The 27359-nt window shown below is 36.9% G+C and overlaps 1 protein-coding gene across 1 annotated transcript in view; it reads right to left on the minus strand.

Annotated features, from left to right (window-relative positions):
* LINGO2 (leucine rich repeat and Ig domain containing 2) overlaps positions 1 to 27359 on the minus strand; it is a 557882-nt gene that overhangs the window by 352876 nt on the left and 177647 nt on the right. Inside the window, exon 2 of the mRNA XM_052778680.1 lies at positions 388 to 462. The gene's annotated coding sequence lies outside the window, so the exon portion shown is untranslated. The remainder of the gene's footprint in view (positions 1 to 387; positions 463 to 27359) is intronic.

A 27359-nucleotide genomic window follows, 5' to 3' on the forward strand; every position in this document is an offset into this window, starting at 1 on the left:
ACAAAATCACCAATAAACACACAATACAGAGAATACATCTTGACATAATAAATGCATTCTCATTCAGATTTAAATCTTCAGGCTCAGCTTAACTCTTCTTTCACTCAGATTGATGGAAATAGGAGCAATAACCCAGAAACTCACAAATAACCTAGATGTTGGCATGGTCTTCCTTTCTTCCTGAGAGGAGGTGTGTTTGTTAATGAATCCAAAGCAACTCATTGCATTTATTTTAAACTGTAAGAGTATTCCAATACAATTCACTGCTAAAAGTGTAGATGAAACTCTAAGCAAGGGTATTTTCTTCGAAACTAGAGGTATTATAATGTCATTGTAGTAATTGGAAACTATTATAGTATAAAATTAAAACTAAAATGGAACATTTACCTTGCAAACCAGGTTCCGCAGATACAAGCAGGAAAACAGTTTGCTGCCAAGTTTTCCAGTTCCACTGCTCGCTTACTAGAAAACAAGAAGAAGAAAATTTATTTAGGCTTGTTGGTTGCACTGAGCCTTTTGAAATGGTGATGTTTTTAGTGAAATTCCTTGAGATGTTTTAGGATCATTTTTAGCTCCTGTCCAAAAAGGAATAGAAAGGATTGTCAGAGCCGTAAATGCCTCTGCTGAGGTAAATAGGGTTAGAGGTAAGTGAAAGCTCCTAATAATACCGAATAATACTGTGTACCTACTGGCACTCAAGGGGAGTAGACAACTGTTGCCTACAGTAGCTTAGTAAGCGATTTATTAAAGGATCTAAAGGTGAAACTGACAAAGCATTAAACCCAGAAGGGAGGCAAAGGAAAAAAAATCTTTTCAACAGTAGGATTAACTACTTGTTTCTTCTGGTGATGGAATTTGGCACCTCCACAGCTTTCTCTATCCATGTCTCCAACTCTACAGTAAGAAAGGAAGTTTTTAGAACTGTATTCTCTTGCCATATTGAATTAAAATCTGAACTTTCCATTTATTTTAATGGGATATAGGAAGAAACTACTGTCTTCAACAGTAAAGGCAGAGGGGTTAAGAAAATTTCTGACTTGAATGTTTGTCAGGACCAGAATAACCCCTGATGGAGAAAAGAGCTATAGATTATACAATAACCCAGAACTACTACTGATACCAAAGACTAGTAATGACTATGCTATTTCAAAATTAATCTGAAAAAAATGCCATGAACTCTTTTGATCATCATGTCCCCCTAACCTTTTAAGAAATATAAACCAAATGAAAAAAAATTCTTTGGCTTCCTGCCATAGAGAAATTACTTTTCCAAGACCTTTCGCAATGCCTGAAAAAGAAGGCTCTGCACCTCTACACAAAGCACATTATGATCTGACAGAGATTATTCTGAAAACTGAAAAATAACATATAAAAACCAAAGAAAAATATTACATTAAAAATATTCTTAGGCTATTATATAAACATAACACTGCAGTTACGGGAAAGATCAGGTGTTTTAAGTAAACACAAATTTGATGGTGAAATACAATGTTTTATCTAATTCTCATTCAAGTAACTTGTTATGTGGTATACAAGTATGTGAGTTAATTCAATCATTTTATATTATGTGATATGCTTGATCATGGACAAGGCAAAGGGACCAAAAGCTGAATTGCAGAAGGAATCTGTAACACAAGGAATGTACGCAATTTGCAGAAGGCGTCTTGGAAGGCAGAGAAGATCTGCCAGCACTCCAGGCAGGACTGTCTTGACTAAACAAAGCTGCTTCCCTAGAGAAGAAGTTGGATTGCTCATTCACCAAAGCAGTAGTTTTAACATGAGATTTGCGTCAATTCTCTATTATCTCCCTAGCATATAATTTTCAGCCAGTTTACTCTGTGAAAATAAAAACTTTATATACAATTCATATATTTTTTTGTAATGCAGGGTCACAATAAGACCTAGCTGAAAATATTATCCCCTTGAAATTATTATTTTGAAGGAGTGGAGCGATTAAGCAAATTCTGTAGAAATCCATCTCTTGGGCTTCTGGGGCCCCTTTATGCAATATGTTCAGGTTTCTGTTGTTCTGTATGAGCTGTTAGTATGACAAAAAAAACCAAACAACACCCCAACATCCCCTTCTCTTCCGTTGCTTAGCTAAGAAGATTAACAGGTATGGGCAGAAAGTTTGCCTTGGAATGTTTTTGAACAATTGTCATGGAATAAAAACTTCAATTCTCCAACATTTTGCTGAAATTTGAACACCTCTCTAGACATTCAGAAACTTAAATATTTTCTTCTTGATGGAAACTCACATTCATGTCTAAATCTGATTATACAGCTCTTATCTTTGTATCTAACACAGACAGAGACTGAATGAAATATTTTAAAAGTCAAATGCTATCTTCTATTAATAAAGGTCAAATTATTATTTGAAGAAATGGAAATAACCAACAATACAAGAAAGCCACTAGGAGAAAGTAATATTGCACTGCCTGAATGCAATATTACGCAAGAATGACCAAAAAAGGTGTTCTATTAACAGGCAGAAATCATTTCTAGACAGTTTATTTAATTTTTAGTGTATTTTCTTTATTCCTGCTCTCTAACTAGATTGAAAATGCCTTATCTACATGAAATCATAAGAAGTGTCAAAACACACAGCAACTGCAAAACAACTTATTTCTGAATGTAACTCTGAAGGTAGAAAAGTTAGGCATGGAGGAGTGAAGTTGACACTGGCAAGATGGGGGAGTGAGGGGACGGTGGTTTTTGTTTTGTTTTTGTTTCTTACTATCCTACTCTATTTTTAATTGGCAATAAATTAAATTAATCTTCCCTAAATTGAGTCCTTTTTCCCCTGACAATAACTGGTAAGTGATGTCCTGGTCCTTACCTTGACCCATAAGATTCTTCATCTTATTTTTGCCCCCTGTCCTGTTGAGGAGGGGGAGTGAGAGAGCATCTGGGTGGGGTCTGTATGGCAGCCAGCCAAGGTCAATCCATCACAGTTTCTCTATACACTCCTGGCAATTCTTCATTAAGAAAGACAGAAAGAAGTGTGTACTCCTAAAAAACTATATTGTCACTGGGTTAAAGCCAATATTATGAGGTTAAGTCAAAAAACCAATAGCATTTCAGTGCTATTCTGTGGTGAAGGTTACAACACCACAATTCTGCTTTGTTAAGAGCAAGTATTTGGTCACTCAGTGCATGTGCTGTTATACTGATTAGGTCAGCTTAAGAGGGCAAAGGGTAAGCAAGTTGTTCCACCATTGCAGTAACTTACTTCATTATTACTAGACCTTTTTATTTGTTTGAATGGCAAGGTATTTTCCTAAAAAAGAAAACAGCGTTATTTTCAGAACAGCAATCTTTCTATAGTGTTTTCCCACAGAAGCAGCTGTTCTTTCACACCATACTGGAATAGTGCCTTGCAGTGTAAATATATATACTACTGTAACATGAAAGGTTTCTACAGTGTATTGAATTCCTAAATATATTATGTAGTGTTAAGTTAAATAAAGAGCATGCTTTGCTTTCACTATTGTGTAGGTTAAAGTAATAGGTTCAAAGCTAACTTATCTGGTGATTTTAATGCAGAAAGGAAGAAGCTTTGTTTGAACTCAGGGCAATATTTTTTTCTTCAGGTTTTTCACTTCCGAGGGGGAATTGTAACTATTTTTTAATCTTGCCTTTTGTTCCCTTGAATTATTCTCAGACTTAATACAGAATGAAATTAGAATGAAAAAAAACGCATACAAATAAGCAAATCCACCAGGTCTCTAAAAATTTTCATTTCTTTTAATGCTTAAACAAAAGGCAAGTATTTTAAGTATTGTAGCCATTTCCCTTCATCTTTGGTTGTACACACAGCAGACTTAAAATAAGGATGAGCATGAGCCTTTGGAGGCCGAAAGAATTTAACTCTGAACTCTGCTTTATATTCTGACCTTCAAAGGATATTTAAGTAATCAGATTTATGTCCTTCCCAAAATGCATCAGTACAATGGAGCATCAACATCAAAGTCTCCTCCATTGGAGAAGCTCAAGAATCAAACTCCCAAATGTTGATAACATTTCCATCTCATTACTTCATTATTTTTGAGGGCAAAACCCAAGAGGTAGTAAGAGGACTAGAGGGGTGGTCTCATGACAGAACCCAATGGGAATTCAACAAGGTCCATCACAAAAGGCTATTAGAGAAACTAAGTTTCTCTGGAACAAGGAAGAGGTCCTTATAGAGATAAGTGATTGTTTAAAAGGTGAGAAACAGAAGAACTAATCCATTTCCCCAGCAGAAGGATATTACTAGTGCCTTATCTTACAACAAGCTGCCTTTGGCCCCAAGCTGCTCTTTAGGTGGTACCAAGCTGATGCCAGACAACTGCATAAGCTTAGTAATCAGATGTGGCAAGGTAAAGAAAATTCAGCGTCGCTGGGTGTACAGTGATACATATGGAAAAAAAAGCATTGACATTAGATAAATGTAGTGTGTTCTGATATCACCACCCCTCAGAAGTAAGATTTGAGAGTCTTAGAAAAAAAGTCTGCAAGGACATCATTTCAGTATTTGAGAAAGCAAACCTGAATGATAAGAATTACTGTGAATGGAAGAGAGAAAAAAAAAGGATAATACTGAGAGACTAATGAGTGGGGAGGGGCTACAACAGTTTTCTACAAAATCTTTAGTGGCACAGATAGTGGCCACTACAAGAACCAGTGGGAACTACACAATATTCAGCAGAATAAAAGTCCAAAATAAACAAAAAGATACATTTCGTTCATGGATTGTGCAGGGAAAACACAGAACTTTTTGCCTCAGATGCTGATCACTGACAAATTTTTGGAGGAAAAGTCATCTCCAGGAAGCCCCCTTTGGTAACTCTGGAACACTTCATCTAAATTTGTCTATTGCAACAGTGTAAGTGCAATCTCAATCAAGATGTTGCTTTAAGGAAGAGGACAACTGTCACAAAAATAATGCTGAGAGTATCAAAATATCAAAACAAGAAGTCATCAAAACTAGAAGTCACCAAAACACACTACACAGGGACAGCCTGAAGATATAGAGATTTCAGTTGGATTTTTGGAGCCACATGCCAGACATGTGAAATGAATTAAGATAGTTTTGCCCTAAAAGCACACAATAAACATGAGCATCATGAAAATAAGTTACGTGACCTACATATTCTAAAATATTGAAAATATTAAAGGCCACAGAGCTAAAATGTTGAGATGCAACACAACCAAAAAGCTGACTGCTATAACTGTCAAACAGTAAATATTTCAGATTTTTAACAGGTTTCAAAATTCAAAATATTAATAATGAAGATCCTCCAGAACTATATCTTAACACTGTAATTATTTAGTTTTATATACAATTTACGATAGGGTTTAAAAAACAAAATAAAGAAATTCTTTAGACAATAGAATTTTGTAAGGCCTGTGGTCATATTTTTCCTCAGATTAAATAATCAATTATTTTTTACAGATTTCCAAAGAGATGTACCCAAGATACAATGAGGAGAGCAGTAGTTTGTTTTGTAAATCTGTCATAGTTCAAAACATTATCTTAAAATGTATGTTTCTTGTCAAGCGTTACTGAATTGTACAAATAAAAATTTCCATATAAGCCTAAGGCGGGCAATGTTGTTTTTTTTTCTCAACAGATGTGTTAGATTGCTTGCAATACATATTAAGCTTAGAGCCAGTTTTTTAAAACCTAAATGAACTAGCTAATATAAAAGTAAACCTTGTTGGACACAGATATCATACTTTCCCTGAAAGCATATCTGAGACACTTGGTATTGAAGGAATTAATTAAAAGAATCTGCTGCACACTGAGGTCTGCAAACACAGCCTTTGAGAGTCAGCTTTACGAATATGTAGCAAAACTTTCCAAAACTTTACTGTTTTTAGCAGAGTTGCTAAGTTATGCCAGACCACTGTAATCCCCAGGCAGCTATTTCTTTTTCTGACTTAATTCCAGTCTCTCCAACTAAGAGGACTTTCAGAATGACACAGTGGAAGTCTAGCTTCATGAGAGGTATTGTGCTGAAATGTCCACTGCTTCCTATTTGGAGTTAGAGGGCATATTATGCTCTGTAGACATGTAATTGCATTTTAGCATTTCAGATCCTGCACAAAAAAATACTGGAAGTACAAAAAACAGCTGTTAAAGTTGACGCAACTGAAAGTACTGAGTTTAAATTGCAGAAAAAGAGATTAAACTTCCTCTGGAAAAAAAAAGCTTTCTAATTCTAAGGATAGTTTAGTACTGAAATGTGATGTCTATGGCAGTTGTGGAACCTCCAGTACTTCTGTCATTATGAAAGTTGGATGAACATATGTCAGAAATTACTTATATACAGCTAAAGGCAGCACTGGGGAAGGGAAGTGGGTTATATACTTTTGAGGAGCCATCAGACCTACCTTCCATGATCCTTTCAATAATTTCTAATATTTTAACAATAGAAATTGGATATAGGTTTGGGTTCATATTCTATTGTCTGACCTAGAATATCCATCTCTCATCACTTTATTTCAGTTATCACAAGTGATCAAAAGTGAACTGAGGCAGTATTTGCAGGTTTAAAACCATGAGAAAGCTGAAAGAAAATTGTTCAAATTTCCCTTTTTAAATGTCCTCAAGAGTTATATGGTCTTCAGTTATTAAAACTTCTATTTTAATCACTATGTATGAGAGTTTTTGAAAACTAATCAATTTCAGGACTCTGAAGCCAAAGCATATATTATCTCATTTGCTTTCCACAAAGCCCATGCAAATTCATTGATGCTTTTGTTGAAAGTCAAAAGAATGGATACTGAGGCATTCTGCAACAAGTGAACTAAATTCTGTCATTCTCTTCATTTTTCATCATCATATAACCTTTAATTACAATGAAAGCTGACTACATTTAATATTTAAGAACTACTATAGACAAAAGTGATGTGAAGAAGTTTATGGTCTTTGTAAAATCAGTCCTCCAAAACATTTATTTCTTATGACTCTCAAAAATTTACTCATTTTTCAATAAAAGTCACAATAATTGGTCACTCTTCATCAAAATGTCACAAAGAAGATGCAAAATTAAAATTACCAAGAAATTGAAGCAAAAATTCTGCAATCCAGGATAAATGTCAAAGTGTCTCCTGATGAAATCAGAATCACCTGTCTCTCTCCTTTCAGTGTTTGTTTTCTTTGCCACCAACCAGATTCCTCCATAAAGACTACACAATTGTTAGTTTCATTCCTCTATGTACCACTCAAGTGCTACCCGGGTTTACAGCCCTCTACTAAAATCAAATTATTTATATCTGGAAAACCAGAAGGGAATGTTGTTTATGCCTTGACTATATATACATATTATCTGTAGGCTTTTAATCATCTAGGCCATTCTGATACATAAAGGTATCTAATATCAACATATGCCTTCTACTCAAATCTCTCATGCATCCCATCCCACTTCGTTGCACGGTGGGTGAAATACTGTTTGGTGTGTTACACATCAGCAGAGTTACAGCTATTAAGAATTGCCTAATGACAGACAAGTGTTCTGAATATTTCTTGCAATGAACCTCACTATCAATTTACTTCTGATAATCTGTGAAACCACCACACGGCTCAGATAGGTTTTCTTACAGTTGTGAAAGACCTCATGGTGGACCAGTGTTCCAGGAACTACTCTTGATTTAATTTTGTTTAAAATTTTGGAAGCAATTAGGAGTAAGTGGTTACAATAGCTGAAATTATGATGTCAACCTCTTCTTATGAGAAATAATCTCTTTTTATCACAGATATTGGGAAGACACACAGTCTTTTGTGAACCAAAGACTTGACAAAACTACATTAGGTAACAATTCAAAATTGCCATTCAGGGTAAAACAGAGTTTGGGACAGAGCCTAAAGATGTCATACTGAATTGGACAAACACAACATGAACATCTAGAATGCCCAGTACTCACTTGCACCATTTAACACTCAATCATCATTATTAATAGCAGGTTTCATTCATATAAAGTCTAACAGACAGCTTTATTTTGCTGCATGATGGTTCAGATAAATCACTCTTTGACAGAAAGAAAAGGAGTTAATGAAATTATATGATGTAATATTAAACTGTTGCAACAGTCCATTTTATAATCTTTTCTCATCAGCTCAACAAATAGGATTTGCCATGACATAAAGTGAAGGACTAAGACCTTTATTCAGGAACATTTCCCATTTCAGTCAGATACAGGCTGAGACAAGAAGAAATGAGAAGTTACAAGAGCAGGGATTAAGAAAACATTCATTTGTTTGAGCATAAGTCCAATAGTACTCTTGTTTTTCCACAGGTGCCTTCCATCCCTGTAGTTTGCCTGCCACTATTATTTCCAATAGCAACATTGCTTTCCACGACATAACGCTGATTTCTTGCAGAAGAATGAATATTTAGTTTTGTGCCATTCTAAAAGAAGGTTAACTTACTCTCAGAACTTAGGGACAAGTTCATGACAAAAAGTTACAACAATCAACGTGAGACAGCAAATCCTACAGTCAAGCTATTGCTTGTTAGCTTTTGTGGGTAAGCACGTTTAAACTTATTCATTACTCAGAGTGGCCCTGCGTCTCTTCTAGGTCACAGAAAATTAAGAGATATGCTATTTGCTTTATCCAGGGATACACAGACCAACTCAGTGCCAGTAGTATGGCTTGATGATATCACAAAGTGCTGCTAAAATCTGTGGGGTTTCCCAAAGAAGGAAGAACCAATGAAGGAACTACTTTGCTTACTGCTTCTTTGGCTTACTCTGAAACAAATTTGAGCTGTCTCTGAGATTTCCTCTTTCTCTTCCACACCCATGATTTCTCCTTATTCATAGGCGCATACAGAAACAAGTGCCTGAATTAAAAAAGTTACACCTATAAAATAAGGCAGCTCTCCAGCATGCATACATAAGAGGTACTTCATTTTATAGCTGTAATCTACCCGTAATGTAATTGATATCTTTTAGCAATATAAAAGAGAATATAGAACTGTCACTATAACTAAATCAACTTTATATGAATGTTCTTATACTAAAGCAAAATGTTTTTTGACCTTGCACTTGTAACTTGATGGATGATTCAACTGAGGACCTGATTCATTTTAGAGGACTGTGTTTATAAAACACATGACATTCATCTTCAGATTGGGAAACTGAGCTCTTGCCCTTAAGGTTTGTAGTAATCTTAGCAGAACTGTAGTCTGGAAAAGAGTACCAATATATTTATGCTTTCCTTACCCTTTTGCAACATTACTTTCAGGGTAAGAGCTCTAGCAGCAAATATTTTGTTATATAGTCAGAGCTTGGTACAGCTAGCGAAGCAAATCAAAACACTCCAAACTCCAGATGCTTCATTTCATGAATTCACCCCAAAGCAAACAGATTACCATCTGGGCATATGAAACAGAAAGATAAAATACACACTTAAAGTAGTCTGTGTTTGCAAGTACAGTGTGTGTAGTTTGAGCTAACATACTATGAATTAGAAATGTTTTCTACCTGAATGGTATTTGAGATATTACTCAATAGCTGAGCTGATATTTTGGATGAAATGTAATATGTTTTAATTCAGCTGATAAATACTCCAAAAAACATCAAAAATTTTGACTCAACACCATTGATAACATCTGGAGTAGTGATTTATCTTTCCAATTATTGTTATTCATTTCAGACATTCAGAAAATATATTGAGGCTATTTAAAGCATATTATTTCAGAGAATGAACTGTAACTGCCCAAACAAATTGAACTCATTTCCCTGAGTGACTTTTACAAACCCTTTTCTTATCTTCATACAGGTTAAAAGCTCACGCAGTAAATATATACAAAGCAGATGATAAACTCTTCCCCCATAATTTCTACATTTACGCACTTCAACCTTCTTAAAAACCTGACATTTTTTCGCAAGGTTTTGAATACCTATTATGAAATTTTGGACCCACTGAAGACCATGGAGAATTCCCACCAATTCCAGCTTTTAGTTTCTTTTGCCACAGAAACATATTATATTGCAGTCAATAGCGTGAAATATGTGGAATCATGTGGACTGAAGCCTTTCATGTAATTTTGCACCAAGGATGTGCTTACTGTCTGCAGCACAGGGCAAAGGCAGCAGCAAATATTGTCTGAGGAGTGAACTCAGTTTGGGAAACAAGATAGCCACTTTTCTCCTGGACTCAAAAATTCCCAGCAAAGCCAGTTTGGATGCAGATGTTTTCCACTGTCTTGCCAGATAAAGAAGCCATGGGAATCATGATACAGGTGTGGAAAGGCTTCACACAGAGTCACTTTTGAGTTGACTGACTTATTACTGCAGGTACTCTGGGCCTGAGCTAATTCCTCTGGAATCTCTACCATTTAACAGTGCTCCAGGTGCTGTATTAGGAAAGGCACTTTCCATTTCAGAAATGCAGACATCCCATTCATATTCCTACTGCATTTACAATAACATGGTTCCTGCAAATTCCCTGGTGATTATGGTGTGAACACTCCTCACATTCCTGCAAGAGATTGCCACAGGTTCAGGTCAATTTTGCTCATCTCTGCAGTACAGACTGTTGATTCCTTAAGTTTATGTCCATTACCTTTATTATAAGCCAGCAGGAACATGTGTCTAATTCTACTGGACGCAGATACTAAAAATGGGATGCTAATCTGAGACCTCTTCCTCCAGTCTTTTTTAATACTAACATCATTTCTATTAGGGATTATCTACTTGAGAATTTTTTCATCCCTTATTTTCAGCCAGTTCTCAGCAATTACAGTCTTTGTTATAATTGCTCAAAGTCCTTTTGAACTTACAAATGAAATAGACTCAAAGAACAGATCTGGAAAAGACTATAGTTTTCAAGCCCAGAGGAAACAGAATCAGTACGTGAAATCCACAATTACTCTCCCTGACCTTGGAAAGACAATTGTATTCAAGGCTATGAAATTGAGCTCACAAACTGAGACAGATATGTAGACTTTTAATGACACTGACTGGTATAGGAAAAGGTTTGCATGTTATAGATCTTGTGAAAATGTAGAGATGAAATCCACTATCATTTTTGAACTGGTTGTTGCAATATGAAATTTGATGGGCTGAAACTCTATAGCTAAACTGTCTGCTTTCTTCAAACCCTCATGGAAGATGAGAAAAATGCAGAAGATGAGCATGACTCACTCAAAAATGGTAAGGAAGCAGATGAGAGTTTTATCCAAATTTATTAGCAATTATTGATCCCATTTCCCATTCTTTTCAATGAGCCAATCATTGGACAGTCCTCCATTAGGTACTCAGAGCTATTTAATTCCTATAATGAAATAAATTTATACAAAGGTAAGTCTAATCCAAAGAGTAGCCTGTTCACTTCTGGAATGCAATCAAATCAGAACGGGATTTGCATCTTTTATAAGGCATTGCACTTATGGTAGGAAATGCAAACTAACACTTAGGTAAGTCAAAACAAAAGTTAATTTTAATTCAGTGAATGAAAGCATTCTGATTCCAATTAAAGCCGGTGATTAAGTATTTAATTTAAATTTTAGAATTGAAAGCTTAGGATAACAATGGATTGACTTTTTTTTTTCCCAAGAAAGAATTATTCTGATCTGACAAAAATTGTTTCCTATTTAAAAATTCATAACCATGGCATTTGAGCAAGGTTTAACATTTCCAAAGGTTCTCCACAGAAATGCGTATTTTACAGTAAAGCAAAGGTTGGATTTTGAAAAGAATATTTAGGTTTGATAATGTTTATTAGAAAAAGGTTTGGTAATCACTATTGAAATTTTCAAATCCCCCAAAAAGGGTAATAATACAAATGGATGCCCCTCTTTTCAAACCCTTCATAAATACAAACTTGTAAACATCTTCGCTCATGTGCTCCTCATGTTAGGATTTCAAAGCAAGAGCTCTTTATATGAAGATTGTGAGCATGCTGAACCCCTACTCTATTGCATTTCACAGTTAAAAAAAATTCTGCATAGATTTCATTGGAAAAATAGAATCTATAAAAACTTTCTCAGATATATTAGCAACCAAGAAGGTATCAGTTGGAATACTGCATTCGTTTATCTTTTTCTTAGTATCTTGTACTCAACAAAGCATTTCTATCTCTTGCAAAATTTGGTTTAGTGAAAAGTGGAGAAAATCCTCAGTGAAATAAATAAAGATGACTTGTCTCTAAATATGCAGAGAAAACATTTGATCTTTTCTCCCTTCTTATACACAAAAGACACAATATTTTCCAGAAGACTTTTGTGAAGTTTCACACTGGTTTGGTTTTTGTTTTAATTGTTATTATCATTTAAGAGATGTAACAAACCCAACAGTTTTTTTTAAGAAAGGGAAAAAGGTATAAAGGTCCACATTTATTGAGAGCTAAAAGTTAATAAGGTCCTGGGAGAATTAAAGTCAGTAACTGTGAACTTAAGACTGAACAAACCAGATAAGTAACCTCTGAAATAGGTGTCTTCTGTCTATCTCTGCTCTACAGCTTCAAACTGTTTCCTTTCTCTCAATCAGAAAGGATTTAATGTAGAAACTTTGAGTGAAAGTTTTAGATTCACTAAAAGAGACAGGACCCCCCCCTCGTTCCCCCAGCTATAGGTGTGGCATTACTGTAATTGCTGAAGAACAGCAGCAGCTATTGAGGTTAGAATTTTTGAAGGAAGACTATTTTTTGTCTATGTTTATTGGCAAAAGTGTATGTTCAGCTGAAAGCATCAACCTCTCTTTCATAAAATCTTCTATATTGAGTCACAAGCTTAAAAAGCTCAAGATATGCCTGCAAATGCATCATGGCTCATTTTAAAGGCAATAGCAAACTGTAAGTGAGTAGAATTGTAGAAAGAAGCTATTCTGATCCACTGAATAAACTTTAATCAGAAACATAAAATATGTGTTAATCACTTGGTGTCATTAAGAAATTACATGGAAGTCCATCACTGCCAACAGCCACAGTCTGAATTTATTACTTCATAATGGCCTAATGGGGTAATTACAGGCCACTGTGTAACCTAAAATTAAGAACTATTCCTTCTTAAGTGTTATGATTTCCTTGATCTGTACGTAGGACTTTCTTCATGCTTTTTAGTTTTGCTAAGGTTATTCTGAAATCATGTGAATATTTGCTTCCATTGACTTGAACCTTCAGTACATTTTCTTTTTTTCTGGAATGAAGTCAGCAGTCTAAAATAAGAGTTTGCACCATTAGGCTCAAAATAAGGCATTTTAATGTAAGATATAGCAGATGGTATTCCAAGTTAATGTTCACTTTGAATTTAGCCATTTGATTTCTTTCCTATAAAAGCAGCTAACACGGGCAATATTTAAGAGGGTTCATGCCTCAGAAAAATAATGACTGGAGGCAGGAATGGGTGTGTAAATAAGCTTTTCATTCTAAAAGAGTCTGGATATTACAGCCATATAAGAACTGACTTAAAAGGGTAAAAAGAAGCATTTTTCAAGGAGGAGTTTGGTAGCTGTTGTCAGGATACAGAAAAGTAGTGATCCCCTTAAAAAATATTAAGTGTATTAGTTGCATTGTTGTAATAAAATACACAGCTGTAACCCTGGAAGATATTACCTATTACAGCTATTTCATGTCCAAAAAATTTTGCAAAGGTACTATACTTTCTGCCTCTTTTGCTTGCAAAGAGTCAGTAGGGTTTCTTGGAACACTTTGGAAAGAACAGGGCCAGTCTTTTCCACATCTTTCATATCTGAATCCTTAGGGACAAAATTTGAATCCATGCGAAGATCATATAGAAGGCTGACCACATTTAATGTCCATGATCAACTTGACTAACAAGCAAGATTTTAAGTAAAGAACTGTTAACCAGTTTCTTTTATACAAACAGATAAGTAGGTTTAGTACTTTTCTATAAAGCCATTTTTTTTGTTTGTTTAGACACCTTAAAAAAACCCCTCAGAACAAAAGACTTTTAATAATGCAGTTCTGTTTCTGAGACTAAAGAACAATGCATAACTCTTTTACTAAGAACAGTATTTTATTAAAATAATTTATGTACAAGTTTCTCTTTCTCATGTAGAGGATGAAAATGCAGGATGGTACACTTATGTGCTTGTGTATACTGTACTCTTTTATAGTCTTTTATCATTGCACAATTGCAAAACCAGAAAGCACATAACCATCACAGAAATGAAGATACACTATCTGCTTAACATTTGTATAAGTAAAAATAAGTGGGTTTATGCTGCAGCTGTTTTTTCTGTCACTATGTCTGAAAAGCTAATACTACTCTCAGTATACCTCAGACTTCTGTGTTTAAAACAAAATAAAAATTTTACAAAATATCATTGTTTTCCCTGTGACAGATAAACATGGTTTTATCATCTTGTAATGATTTAGGTAAACCTCAGGCATCCTCTTTGTGGTATATTTTTACTTGGTAGCAAGGCTACAAACTTAGATTGCCTTCCCCACATTGCCTAGAAGAACCAGAAATTAACTGAGACTCAGTGATTGACACAACTTTGCAGTTAAGGGTATCTTTCCATTGCTAATAAAGTGTAACAAGAAGTGCTGTTGCCATTCTATTGCTGATTTGTATCAACTGTGATACAAAGCAGAATGCTTAGGTAAAGAATGACTAAATTTTCAGTCAAGTTTTTATTTTTCAGAGTCATAATGTAACTAGATATTTCAGCAGCTTATTTAGCAATATATGAATTAGTCAGATTTTTAGGTACAGAAAAATACAACCCCCTGTTTAAAGCATATTCATTTAATACAGAAAAAGTTTAAAATATAATAGAACAGACACTTATTGACTTTTGTCAAATCTTAATTATAGAGTTCCATTATTTTCCATAATTAATTTACAGTTGAATAGTGTCTCTAAAAGGACATGCAAATCAGAACTATGATGCTATGCAGAATTCCAATCACGCTTGAAAGCCTACAATACGCCAAAATAAAGAAACCCTGCTGAAAACATTTTAATGTGAAGCAAAAAAAAAAAGTTTTAAAAAAACAGTTCAAATTCTGTGTGCTTGCAAAAAGAACTTAGAGACTCCATTTCTTTTTATAATTTTTAAAACAAGCTGCTTTGGCATCATATTAGACAAAAGGACATTGTCTAATATCATTCACTACAAAACATGTGGGTCTACATAAAATGACTGCTATGTACTTAACAGGTTTTGCATCAGAACTGCAGTATTTATTGCAGTGAATAAATAAATGTATTCAAAGCATGCTGGAGTTAACCTATAGAGAGAATTTTCTTGTCTTTGGGTATTCAAAAATGTATGAAGAATGTAAGATATTCTTTGTGTATAAAGAATAGTGAGATTCATGGTGACCAAGTTTTTAATCACAGTTCCTTTCCAGGAATCAGTGCCACTTGCAACTTCCAGGGACTGTTTTGCTTCTGAAGATTTAAGAATACAATCCAGAAGCTGAAACAAGCTTTAAGATGTAACTGAGGCCAAAAGAGAAAGCAAAGCCCCTGCCTCTCCCTACATGCCCCGCCTCCACCCTACCCCCCCCCCCCCCCCCCCAAAGTTTCCTTCCCAGTTTTTCTATCTGTCTCAAAGAGACGTCAGGTCAAACAAGTATGGGAACTCTGTTAACATCCTACAGAGCAAAGGGAGAAAAATGAAGACAACCAACAGGCAGTCCTGATGCATGGTTGTTTTGTGCTATTCTGTTAGAGACGAATCTGTTAAAAACAGATTTATAGCAAGTAGTATGTGGGAAAAGCATGAAACTGCATACACAGAAGTAAGTCAGCTAACTCTCTAAGTGTGCCTGGGCTGAGCAATAACAATAAGCCAACATCCCCCAGCGTTAGGGTACAAAATCTGGAAGGAAAGAAGGTGAATATGCATTAAGGTTTTCTGTCAAGTGTAAAATCAGAAAACCTATTTAATAGTGTGACGCGAGTTCAGAGACCATGTTTTATTTTCAGCATCATACATATTATTTCAAGAAGTATGATGAGAAAAAAAATCTTTTAAAAGACCTGTAGCAAAAACCTATGGTGGCTCTGAAAGAGACTGAAAAGCATAGTGAGAAGTACAGACAGTTGGACTTGATGATCTTAAAGGTCTTTTCCAACCTAAAAAATTCTATGATTCTATGCCCTGTATATAAATTGGGGGGAAAGCTGGCTGGGGACCGCTGCTCAGTAACTGGGCATTAGTCAGCCAGTAGTGAGCAACTGCACTGTACATCACTTGTTTTGTATAATCTAATTATTTCATTATTATTTTTTATTATTATTATAATTATTATTATTTTCTTCCTTTTCTGTTCTATTAAACTGTCTTTATCTCAATCCATGAATTTTACTTTTTTCCCAATTCTCTCTCCCATCCCACTGGGTGGGGAGAGTGAGTGAGCAGCTTCATGGTGCTTACCTGCAGGCTGGGGTTAAACCACAATGATATGAAAAATGTGCCTTTTGTGACCACTATCTCCAGCTAATACACCAAGACTGGGCTGACGGAGATTAAATCACAACATAACCTAATTCTTTTGCTTCAGTCCTCACTGCATGATTATTTTGCAGGAGGATACATAACCTCATCTCACCCCGAGATGAAATGTGCAAATGCCAGAGAAGTATTGGAAATTTTGTCTGACATATGAGGTACAGAACACACACAGCTGTTAAGAGGACATTATGTCATTCAAGTCTGGCTGACATATTACTAGGTCAAAACACAGGTACTGGGTCCCGGCACAACATAAATTTAAAGTGATTTGCCTGTTGCATGTAAAGTCACTTTATAATGACCTCTCCGCTGGAAGAGGTATGGCCTTGGTGCAACAGGTTGTCCCCAAGCATGTACCAGCCAACCCGCATTGCTGATCTGCAGCTGGTTAACAGCTCATGGCTATTTGCATAGGGAATTTCACTTTCCACTTTCTCCCTTTTCTTCCTCTCCTGCTCCCCAATGCTCCTGGCTGTGTGCCCCTGCCACTGACCTTCCTCCAGCTGCAGAGCCCTGTTAAAAACTTTGGTGAATAAACTGAGCTGAGAAGTCCAGCTGTGTTAGTTTTCTAGTAGATTTGCAAATTGTGTCAGCTTATGGAGGGTCGGATGAGAAGCAGAGCCAGATAAAAGCTGGCAATAGGAAGATGCAGAACGTAAGCACCCAAAGCAAGTAGCTTTGGAAAGGTAGGAGTAGGGTAGGGTAAGCTTTGAAAGGGAATTGTCCCATTCTGCAACTCTGGGTTACTAAACTGCCTTGCCCCATTTCCTGGAACTGCACCATTATGATGTAACATAACATCATGCTATACACTTAGCATGGGTGTGATGTTTCATATAAGTACTCTAGAGCACCTCGATATTCTGAGGGCAAAAGGATTAAAGGGAAGGCACAGAAGAAGATGACTGTGCCACAAGTTAAAACAGTTTGAGGAAAGGAAGAAGTTGGCTAACTCATCTAACACAATAATGACAACTATTAAACTTCAGCTGTTACAGAACTAGTAGACATTATATGAATGAATCCTCACCATTCTTCTGAGATTAAATAAATAAATCTCCCATTCCACAGGGAGACACAGGGAGCAAAGACTAAAAATATTCAATTATTCAAATTTTTATTATTATTCAGTCCTTTTTTTTTAAGCAAGTCCCATTGTTTTCATAGTATTTGTATTCACTTTCTGCAGATTTCTGTTGGCACACAGGAATGATTGTCAACAGGAATGACTGCCCTTTTCAGCAGATACAGCAGAAGGGAAGTTCTCAATTCATAATTCACATGGGGAGCATGATTCAAAGAGCTGCTGTATTCATCCAGCCAAGTAACAGAAATATATCATATCACCTATGGGGCCATAAAAACATGTTTGAGTACTGGATACCTGGAGGAACGCTTATAGCAAAGAGTGTGGGAGCAATTTATTGCCTGAAATAAGCTACTGCATTCATGAAGCAATTGACAACAAACAGCACGCTATTAGAACTGGGAATAATTCTAGCTATTTTTTCAGTTAGTAACAGAACTATATTTGAACTACTCTGTAGACCTTATTCAGCTTATAAGAATGAAAGAATCCACAACCTTGCACAAACTTCAGAAATCATCTCACTCTTCCTATTCTGAGCCTTTATCCTCTTCTTATGGGCAGGAGCACACCATCCCTCTTATTTCATACTATGATTGTTAAACTTTTTCAAGTCACAAATGGCTTATAAACAGGTCTTTTCTGTAACTATGAGCGCGCGTGAACATAGGTGAAAGTTCCTGTGAGTCAGTGAGACAGCAGGAGGCTGAGCTCAAATGTGTGACCTCACAAACCATGTTCTTTGCTGAAAAACTATCACGTGGTGTGACATCTTCAGCTGAAAGTTGATCCTGGCATTTTGAGTATAATCTGCATTGTCAGTGATCAAACACTAAGGGACTTTCCTAACTTAATTGAAGACATTACAGGTAAAATCTAAAGTGGAAGCTAGAAATCTTTCCTCCCAAACCTTTACTGCAACTATAACATCAGTCAGAAAAAAAAAAAATTAAAAGTTTGGGATGGTCTGGAAAACAACTTGAACTTTAACTCAAAACAGAAGATATTTCACACTCTGTTAGGGCCAAAAACCACTGAGGCTGCATAGGTTTTGGTACAGACATTTTGATATATTTGATTTGTTATCCAACTATGCAGTGAGAAAAGCCACCTGACTGAAGTCTGAAATGTTCAAGATTTTCTGAAATGGCTCATCCAAAACAAAAGCATGCAGAACCTGCCAATTTTGTAGGGACAGCTAGGCCACTAGTATGCCTTCTATTGACATTCTTTGAGTAAGGCAGGGGATTTAGCTAACAAATTGTCTGATATCCCAAGAAATTGGAAATTTTTGAATGGCAATACTTGGCACTGGGCTTCTGTAAACATAATTTTGAAATTAAAACCCTAAAATTCATACTTGTCAAAGTCTTCAGGATTAAAGATTTAGTAATAACACTTTATTCCCCAGCTTGGCTGTAAATTGAGAATTAACTCTCTTCATGAGGTTTCTATATAGGGAAGGAAGCTCTGTGCATGGCTATATATATATGGAAAAAATGAGAATATCATGGCAATGACCACAGTTTAAATTAAAAAACCTTTAAGACAATGCATATGAGCTTATACGCGTTCATGTCTTCTTAATAAGAACTTACACATATAAGTATTCTATTTCAGCAGGGGGAAAAAAAATAGTTTAAACTATGAAAACAAACTTCCAGACAGGAGATTATAAATACAAACATCTACAAAACCTATTAGAAATTCACCACAGCGATGATAGGTTGAGAGCTTCAAGATTATTATCACAAAAAATATGACAGAATGAAAAGATTATCAGGACATAATTGTCAGGCTTTATCAGCTATAAACAACTACTTACAGTCTTTCATCCTCTACTGAATTTACATCTCCTCTAAAATCTAAATAATGCTGCTGTACACAGGGTGGCATCATGACTTCAGAAGCCATAAGCAAGACTGCAGGTGGGGAACAACATCTCCAGCAGTCTTACGGTAGGATGGAGGAAACTATGTAAACCCCAAACCTCTCCTTGGTGTTAATAATGTAGAACATATAATTTCTGTGGAAAGATCAAATCACACTGAGAAAAGCTTTTAAACAGAAACAATGGGGAAGACAGATGACAAGCCAGAGCCTAGTAAAGAGGTGATGGATGGGGTGGAAAAGAAAGGCTTCTGGGCAATCGGACCAAAAGAGACCTCAGGAACAGTAAGTACTGCAGGGTGGCAGGGCTCCCACCCCAGGGTAGGCACACAGCTGCACATGGATGGGGAAACAAAACCACAGTGACTAAGATGTGGTGGGACAGCTCACATAAGTGGGGTAAGCAGTGGACAGGTAAAAACCCTTAGGTAGAAGTGAACAGGGAAAAGGAGGAGGAGGAGGTCCTCCATGTGACGGTATAGCTCAGACACATGGGGCTCCTCTATGGAGGCAGATGAGCCTGGCCAAACAGGGAATGCCTTTTGGCCCTTTGTCTCAGTATTCATTAACAAGGTCTATGTGCTTAAGGACGGGATTCAAGAACAAGGAGAATGACCAGAGGAGGATAAGTCAGGGATTACTTGTGAGCTCTCAACAAGCTCATGGGCTGCACCCAGCTGTGCTGAGAAAGCTGGCTGATGTGCTTGCAAGGTCGCTCTCCAACAAGAAAGGTCTTGGGGATCGGGGGAGATCTCTGACAATAGGGAGAAAGCAAATGATGCATCTATCTTCAATAAAAGCCAAAAGGATCATCCTGGTAACTACAAGCCTTACTTTGGTCCCTGGGAAAATCATAGAGTGGGTCCTCTCGAGGCACATTTCTGAACACAAGAGAGAAGAAGGTGATGGGGAACTGACGGTGTGGTTTGACCAAGGGTGAATCATGCCCACGTCAGCTGGTTACCTCCTGTGCTAAAATGACAAGATTTATGGACAAGTGGAGAACAGGGGATGTCATTTACCTCAAATTTAGCAAGGATTTCAACACTTCTTCCACAATTTCCTTGTAGCCAAGCTGGATGTTAACATCTGGGTGGATGCCTCACCCAGTGGGTAAATACCCGGTTGGGCAGTTGGGCACAGTGGTGGCTGCCACTGGGTTGTAACTGCCTGGAGGCTGGTGCCCCATGGGGTTCCACAAGGTCTGTCCTGGGGCCTGTCTTGTTTAACATCTCTATCTGTGACCTGAGGAGGAGACCAAGTGCACCCTGTCAGGTTTGCAGGTGACACCAAACTGGGGCAGTGGATAAGTCAAGATGCATGGGGGTAGGGCTGCTGTCCAGCTGTGGGAAGAAGTGGCCAATGGGCCCCTCACGCAATTGGTGCAGGAGCAAAGGGAAGTCCTGTTCTAGGCAGGCAGAGGGTTTCCAGCTGCCATGGAATAAAGCCCTGAGCAACATGGTCTGACCCATAGCTGAGCCTGGTCCGGGCAGAAGGTTGGACTAGAGACCTCCTGAGGTCCCTGTTATCCTGAATTGTCCTGTGGTGCTACAATCCATAAAGCACAGTAGTAATTTTGAATACATACTATTCATGCCTTCTGATTTACCCTGCCTCAATCTTGGGCCAAATAAAAAACTGTCTCTAGCAATGTGATATAAAGGATGAAGGATAGCAGAGCAACTGGATGAAAGAATCAGGAGGCTAATTTTTTAAAAAAAGACAAATTGAATGTAACTGGAACTAGAGGAGCAATACTGTAGTGTCACAAGCAGCTGCTCAAGACAGAATGGGAGGTGAAGGGCAGTAAAAGTTGCCAGCTCTAAACTGGCACTAGACTAACTTATGTTTCCCTCTGAAGGATGGCAACCGGAAGGTGAGCTGCTGCTTGATGAGTTGTTGCCTTTGACTATTCCAATCAAAATTCATTTTGAGGATGTAAAAGAAACTGAGAAAGAAGAGTTATGTTCACTTTCTCACCTTACATTTCTCTTCTGGATCTTAACAATTCAAGAATTTAAACTTTTACTTCACAAAAATAAACTAAAATTCTTTCTAGATTACAGCTTGTCTGTTGTTAAAACAGAAGATAAAGCTGGCAGTATTGGAACACTGTTTCTTCAAAGCCACATCAGCTGAGAAGAAGTGAGCAGGCTATCTGCCATGTAGGAGGAGTTTGGGAGTTCATGAGTCAAACTGTGTCTTGGCATGACCCCTCAGCAGGATCACCTCTCAGGAGCAGATTAGTAACTTTCTGGCAGGAACAGCAGTAACATAGATCATTACTCCAGGCAAAACCCCAAATTGTTGCAGCACTGTACACACCAATCCCTGACACAAAGCCAAAACAATGTGTTTAATACTATAGAAATAAAACTACAAAAGCATTAATGACACCCTTTCTCAGTGCAACCTGTTGTGATTTGTCAATATAGTTTGTCGTTGTGCTTGCCATATCTAAAACACTTGCCTATTGACCCCAGGCCAGGAATTACTGGGACAAATATAAAATATTTGCGTTTGCACTCTGGCTATACTTTAACTCCAAAGTGAAATCTCCAGGTCTTAAAACACAGAATTTGTCTGTTCTGCTCGAATTTACACATGGTGTTTTCTAGTGTGAAGCTGGAAGACAATTTTCTTTTTTAGGGATGTTTCATAATGGATTCTTTTATGCTTTACCTTATAACTGGTCATGAAGTGATTAATGTGTACTGCACATGCTGTGAACCGAATCCCAGTTCAGTGCTCCAACAAATTATAATATTGGCAATCCAATTATTATTATTCAAAGAGTAAGCGATTAGAAAATACATTTTCAATATAAAACCATTAGAAAAACAGTCTCTGTATGAATGTAAATTTTGCTTTTAATATCAGCCCCACAAATTTGTATATTCATTTCCAATACTTGCTGTAATGCAATATTTAATGGCAGGAAAAGGACTAAGTGCAGTAACACGATTTTCCCCATGAAGGGGGCCTCTCATAGGTGTTGAGCCTTTTTGAGGGAGAACTTTAAACTATAGCCTTTATTTATTACTTGTGAACAAAGTTGTAAGTTACTTAAACAAATGGGAGTCTGAAAGAAAGAAATGATCATACTGACACCCAGTGAACTCTTCTCAGGAGCTGATACTATAGACTGCAAAGTTCAGAGTGAGATGGCTTGGGACTCCAGGCTTCTGTTAGGATACAAGCTGTTCTGACTAATGGCTAGCAAAGCCCACGCAGTTCTCACAATGCCAAGGATGCTCCTTTCAGCTCTAGTGAAAATCTAAAAAGGAGAAGGAAGAAAAAGAATGGTAGCCAAACGTACCTGCATGATAATACCAAGCACTGCCTTACAGATTGTCAAGGCCCTCTTACATGAGGTAAATATGGCTTTTGTCTAAAATCTTCAGGTTCAGTTTAGAAAGACAAGATGACATTGATTCAGATCCAAAGAAAAATACAGTTCTAAGTCTGACTTACATATAATCAACTATTTGAAACCTTCAGAATAATCTAACTGAAAAATTTCTTAAACAGAATACATTTCTAATTTACCAGTAGGAACAAGATCCAAAGAAAAAGAGCTGTAGTTAAAGAACAAGCAGCATTCAGTAAGTTAACAGGGTGCATCCACCTGCCATTTACAACATCCTAGTGCAATTTTCCATAAAGAATATAATCCAGGACATTCCTTATCTCACTTATTATTACTATTTTATGGTTTTACCTTTCATGTTTTTTTAGTAATCCAAGTTACAGTTAATTTGCTGTCACAATGCTGTCACAATTTGCTGAACAATGGCAATTTCAGTTCTGGACCATTTAATGTTAAACACATAGATTACTTTGGAAACTAACCAAAACAATGATCCTGATCTTCCAAATACAGGAAGCTTCTTTAATATGTGCTTAGTTATAAGCATGTCTGTGAACCTATAAGCAACATATAAGCATGTGTTTTATTGGACCACAGCATGAGTTTTACAGGAAATCAACCTGAGATCCTGCTTCCCTAAAAATGACATGTGGGAAAAAGGAAAAGAACCCAGGGGGAAAAAAGAATATAAACTCTTGGAAGCATTAAAACACCTTAATTCTGATATGGAAATGATGTTAATGAACTTGAATGAGCCAATCCTGCCACTTCGGACTTCAGCAAACAGGCATGTTAACAACCAGAAGAAGGTAATTTGTAATTCTGTGTCATAGGAACAAAAGGAATGAGTATACAATGGAAAAGCTGGGCATGCCTTTCATACACAGAACCAAAGAACAGATAGACCACAGAAAATTAAAGGGTATACCTGAAGACTAAGAAGGACTGCAACGGCAACAGGTAAGTTTTAAAACCTGAGTTACTGTACTAAAGCTAGTAATAACCAATAACAGTTTTTGCCAGAATCTGTTCATTGTTAAACAAATGGAGAAAAAAAAGTAAGATTAAATGTAGGCTCAGGAATTCTGAGCACTTGAAGCTCTTTAAGCAAAAATGACATCTAGAAGCAGAGGAAACCCATTACAAGGAAAACCCTAAGCTGAAATCCAAATTCAAGTACAAACTTCAAGGATAATCTTTCAGAAATATTTTCACACTGAATTGACACTTGTCAGTTGCAACACAGCATTCAGGCATTTTGTTCTCTCCAACCTTCTCTAATTCAATGCTAATGTACCTCTTCTTCCGGCCAGCTCTACTGCATTGAAATATCCTGAATATAATGAATAAGACCTATAGATTCTTTGACATGCTATGGAAACACATTAACATATTGAGTGACTAAGCTTCTGTAAACAAATGTGTTGAAGATGCTTAACTGTATTCTAAGAAGTAACAAAGCAGCTTTGCTTGCATTTTTTTGTCCACCAAGTAATAAACCCCTTTGCTCTCTAACAGTATCTACACAGTTAATGCTGGTTTGGGCTGACAGATTGGGCACAGGATTGCAATTTGAAATATGCCTCAGAGGGCATCTAAACAGAGGTGAAAGAATGACAGAAGCGCAGCTGGTTTTCATGTCTACAGAGCTCCGTTCAGTGGAGGGTCAGGCAAGACCAGACTGCTCAAAGACGGATTACTACTTGTTTGTAATAAAGTATAAACATTTTCCAGCATAAATATATAACTTTGCATAACATTCCAGACACTTCCTGGTTTTGCAGTTATATTTGCAAAAACAGACAACAACAACAAAAAAATTGAACTGCCCCCCACCCCTAGAAAAACCCCACTGAAATACTACAAAATATCTCATACTACAATGTAATATCTCATACAAATGGAACCAAACCTTTTAATTCTATTCCTGGTCCAGTATCTGGTTCAGTATAGGAAAAAAAAAAAAATCAATCCTTAAACATATATCTTAATGCTTTCCATTCTAACCTGCAAAATGAGATAATAATGCTGTATTTGTGTAACTCTCAGAGATATGTGAAGACTGATCAATATCTGAAAATTACATGGAATCTCCAAACAAGATCAAGAAAAAGGACAAACTGAGTCTAATTCTTGATGATACTCATATTTGTTCACAATAGACCCAAGTGAAGATGAAAGATCGAAATCACAGTGGTTATGAAGTCAAGGATAACCTATGGTTTTAGACTATATATATATTTCTACACACACACATATATTCACAAAACTTCTGCTGGAAGCTGAAGTAGTTTCAGTAACATGTAACACAGTTCAGCTCTTATATGTAACCAGGGCACATAAATTTCTGTGTTTCCTTTTTGACTTCCCTCATCTGCAAAGCTGTTGCAAATAATGAGCTTTCACCAGTGTTTGTGGAGCTCTTAGGATTTCTATGTTAAAACAAGTTACTTATATTATGGAATCAGTGTTGAAGAAGTTCCATGAATGTGCACAGTAGGCTAACCAACATTTAACTAATCCATGAACTGAAAACATGATGTATCCGCAGAAAGTATTGTACTGGTAGAGTACGTAGAGAGTCCATGTTCAAAATCCAGAAAACTCTGCTACTGATCAAAAATAATTCCAGAATGGCATTCCTTTAAAAAGGCCACATTTGCCTCTTAGTTTTGAAAAGTGCTAACATATACACATAATTACAGACATGACAAACAGGAGTATGTATCTTTGCATATATATATATGTATGCACATAAATATATATATATATATATATATGCCAATACACAGGTATGATCCACCAAGGGGAACTTTGTAAACATGCATTTTATAGATTTAAAAAACTAGATTAAAATTTATTAAAGGGAGAGAACTGTGCTGAGTGGCAAGGACAGGCCTGATTAAAACAGCAGGGGAACTGCTTTTCTTGGGGTTAGGGGCATTTTAATGGATTTTGTATGCTTGTAGCAGAGAACAAGAAAATGAATTATTTTTTTATAGCAACCGATGGTTTTATACAAGCTGCCCCATGTTGAAATGAGAAAACTGTTTGATAAGACACAGCAGAATGGCATTTAGGGATTGCTCAACCTAAAAACTGGAAACTATTCACAGGGACAGATGCAGATTGATGACAGATTCATGGCTGAGGAAGGTGTTAAATCCAGGTGCAATCCCTACAACTCTGAAATGTCCAGCTGCTCTTATAAGATTTTGGCAGCATACAAGCCAGAAAACTGATTCATATGGACCATTACAATCACCTAAATTAATCTAATGTAATCTCATCCAATTCTTACCTATCAGAAGGTAGGTAGGTTCACTGAGCAATTCCTATCACAGACCCAAGAGCTGCTGGCTGCAGTGGGATGTGTTTTCTGGGAAGACTGTCAGCCACCCAGTACTTGTCACATCCAATCATGCAGCGCTGAAGCAGTTCTGCAGCGGCTGTAAAATTATAAGTGAAACCTCACTGTAAGAGCTCTTCTTCCCAGTGTTCTTGGTATTTCAGAGTTGCTCTTTGCTGTTAACTGGAAACTTTAAAAAAACCCAAAACATATAACTCATGGCAAGAAGGAAGGCAGATATAGGATATTCATTATTTCTACCCCTTCCAAACTCAGGAGATAAAATGGACATGAAGACTAAAATCGGTGAACTTTGGGAAAACTGGTAAGGATAAAAAATTTACTTTGAAACAGCATTTTTTACCATCTGCACTGGACATGCTGACAATTATTTTTTCAACGTAAAGCCTGTACCTACATTAGCAAGCAGTGCAGTACAATGGGAACAGGCTTGTGGGGCAAAACAGTTGGGTCTGAAGACCTCCAGCTCTGTTATGGTCTAGCTCTGGTCTAGACTGCTTGCAGGGTCTGAAGGCCCATTAGTGTCTAGAGCATGCTAAGCATGCACCAAAACTGATGTTTTATCTTCATTTCAGCTGAAATGAATCCAGCTTGTGTGTTATGACATTTCCACATGATGTGAATCAAAGTGCATACCTGATAGGGAGATTCCTATCAGAGGGGACTCCCTACATGCTAATGAAGACACTCCCAAAACTAGCTGGTGATTGGTGGCACTTGGGCCCTGCAGTACAAAGAATTAACACACTTTAAAAACTTCAAGCTTGTGCTCAGATTTTATAAAAAATGGGTGTCCCCATCCAGGGCTCAAAGGGAAATTGGAAAAGCAAATAAAAACCCAGCATATTCCTGTTGGATGTTTATTCCCCTGTTACCTAACCTTAATCAGTTTCTGCAGACAGGATCCTTTAGTCCTTAAAAATGTATGTGAATCAAGATCCTGAACCTCTCCCTCTTACCCACCATTTTCCCTCTTCTTTGACAGCATGTCCCCAGGCTGCTGCTGGCATGTTAGTAATGCTAGACCTGCTGTGAATGTCAGGTTGTGCTAGGTACCAGGAGGGCCCTTCTCTTAGTCTGCAGCTGGGGCAGGCAGGTCTGATCTGATGTGACTGACACCGGCACAGAGGCACCCTCTGTGTGAAGATTAATTCCTTCAGTTCCTGCATCTTGCAGGAAGCTTCAATGAGACTGTCCCATTTGACTACTAACATACA

Source organism: Harpia harpyja, chromosome Z (assembly GCF_026419915.1).
Source record: "Harpia harpyja isolate bHarHar1 chromosome Z, bHarHar1 primary haplotype, whole genome shotgun sequence".
Taxonomy (NCBI): domain Eukaryota; kingdom Metazoa; phylum Chordata; class Aves; order Accipitriformes; family Accipitridae; genus Harpia; species Harpia harpyja.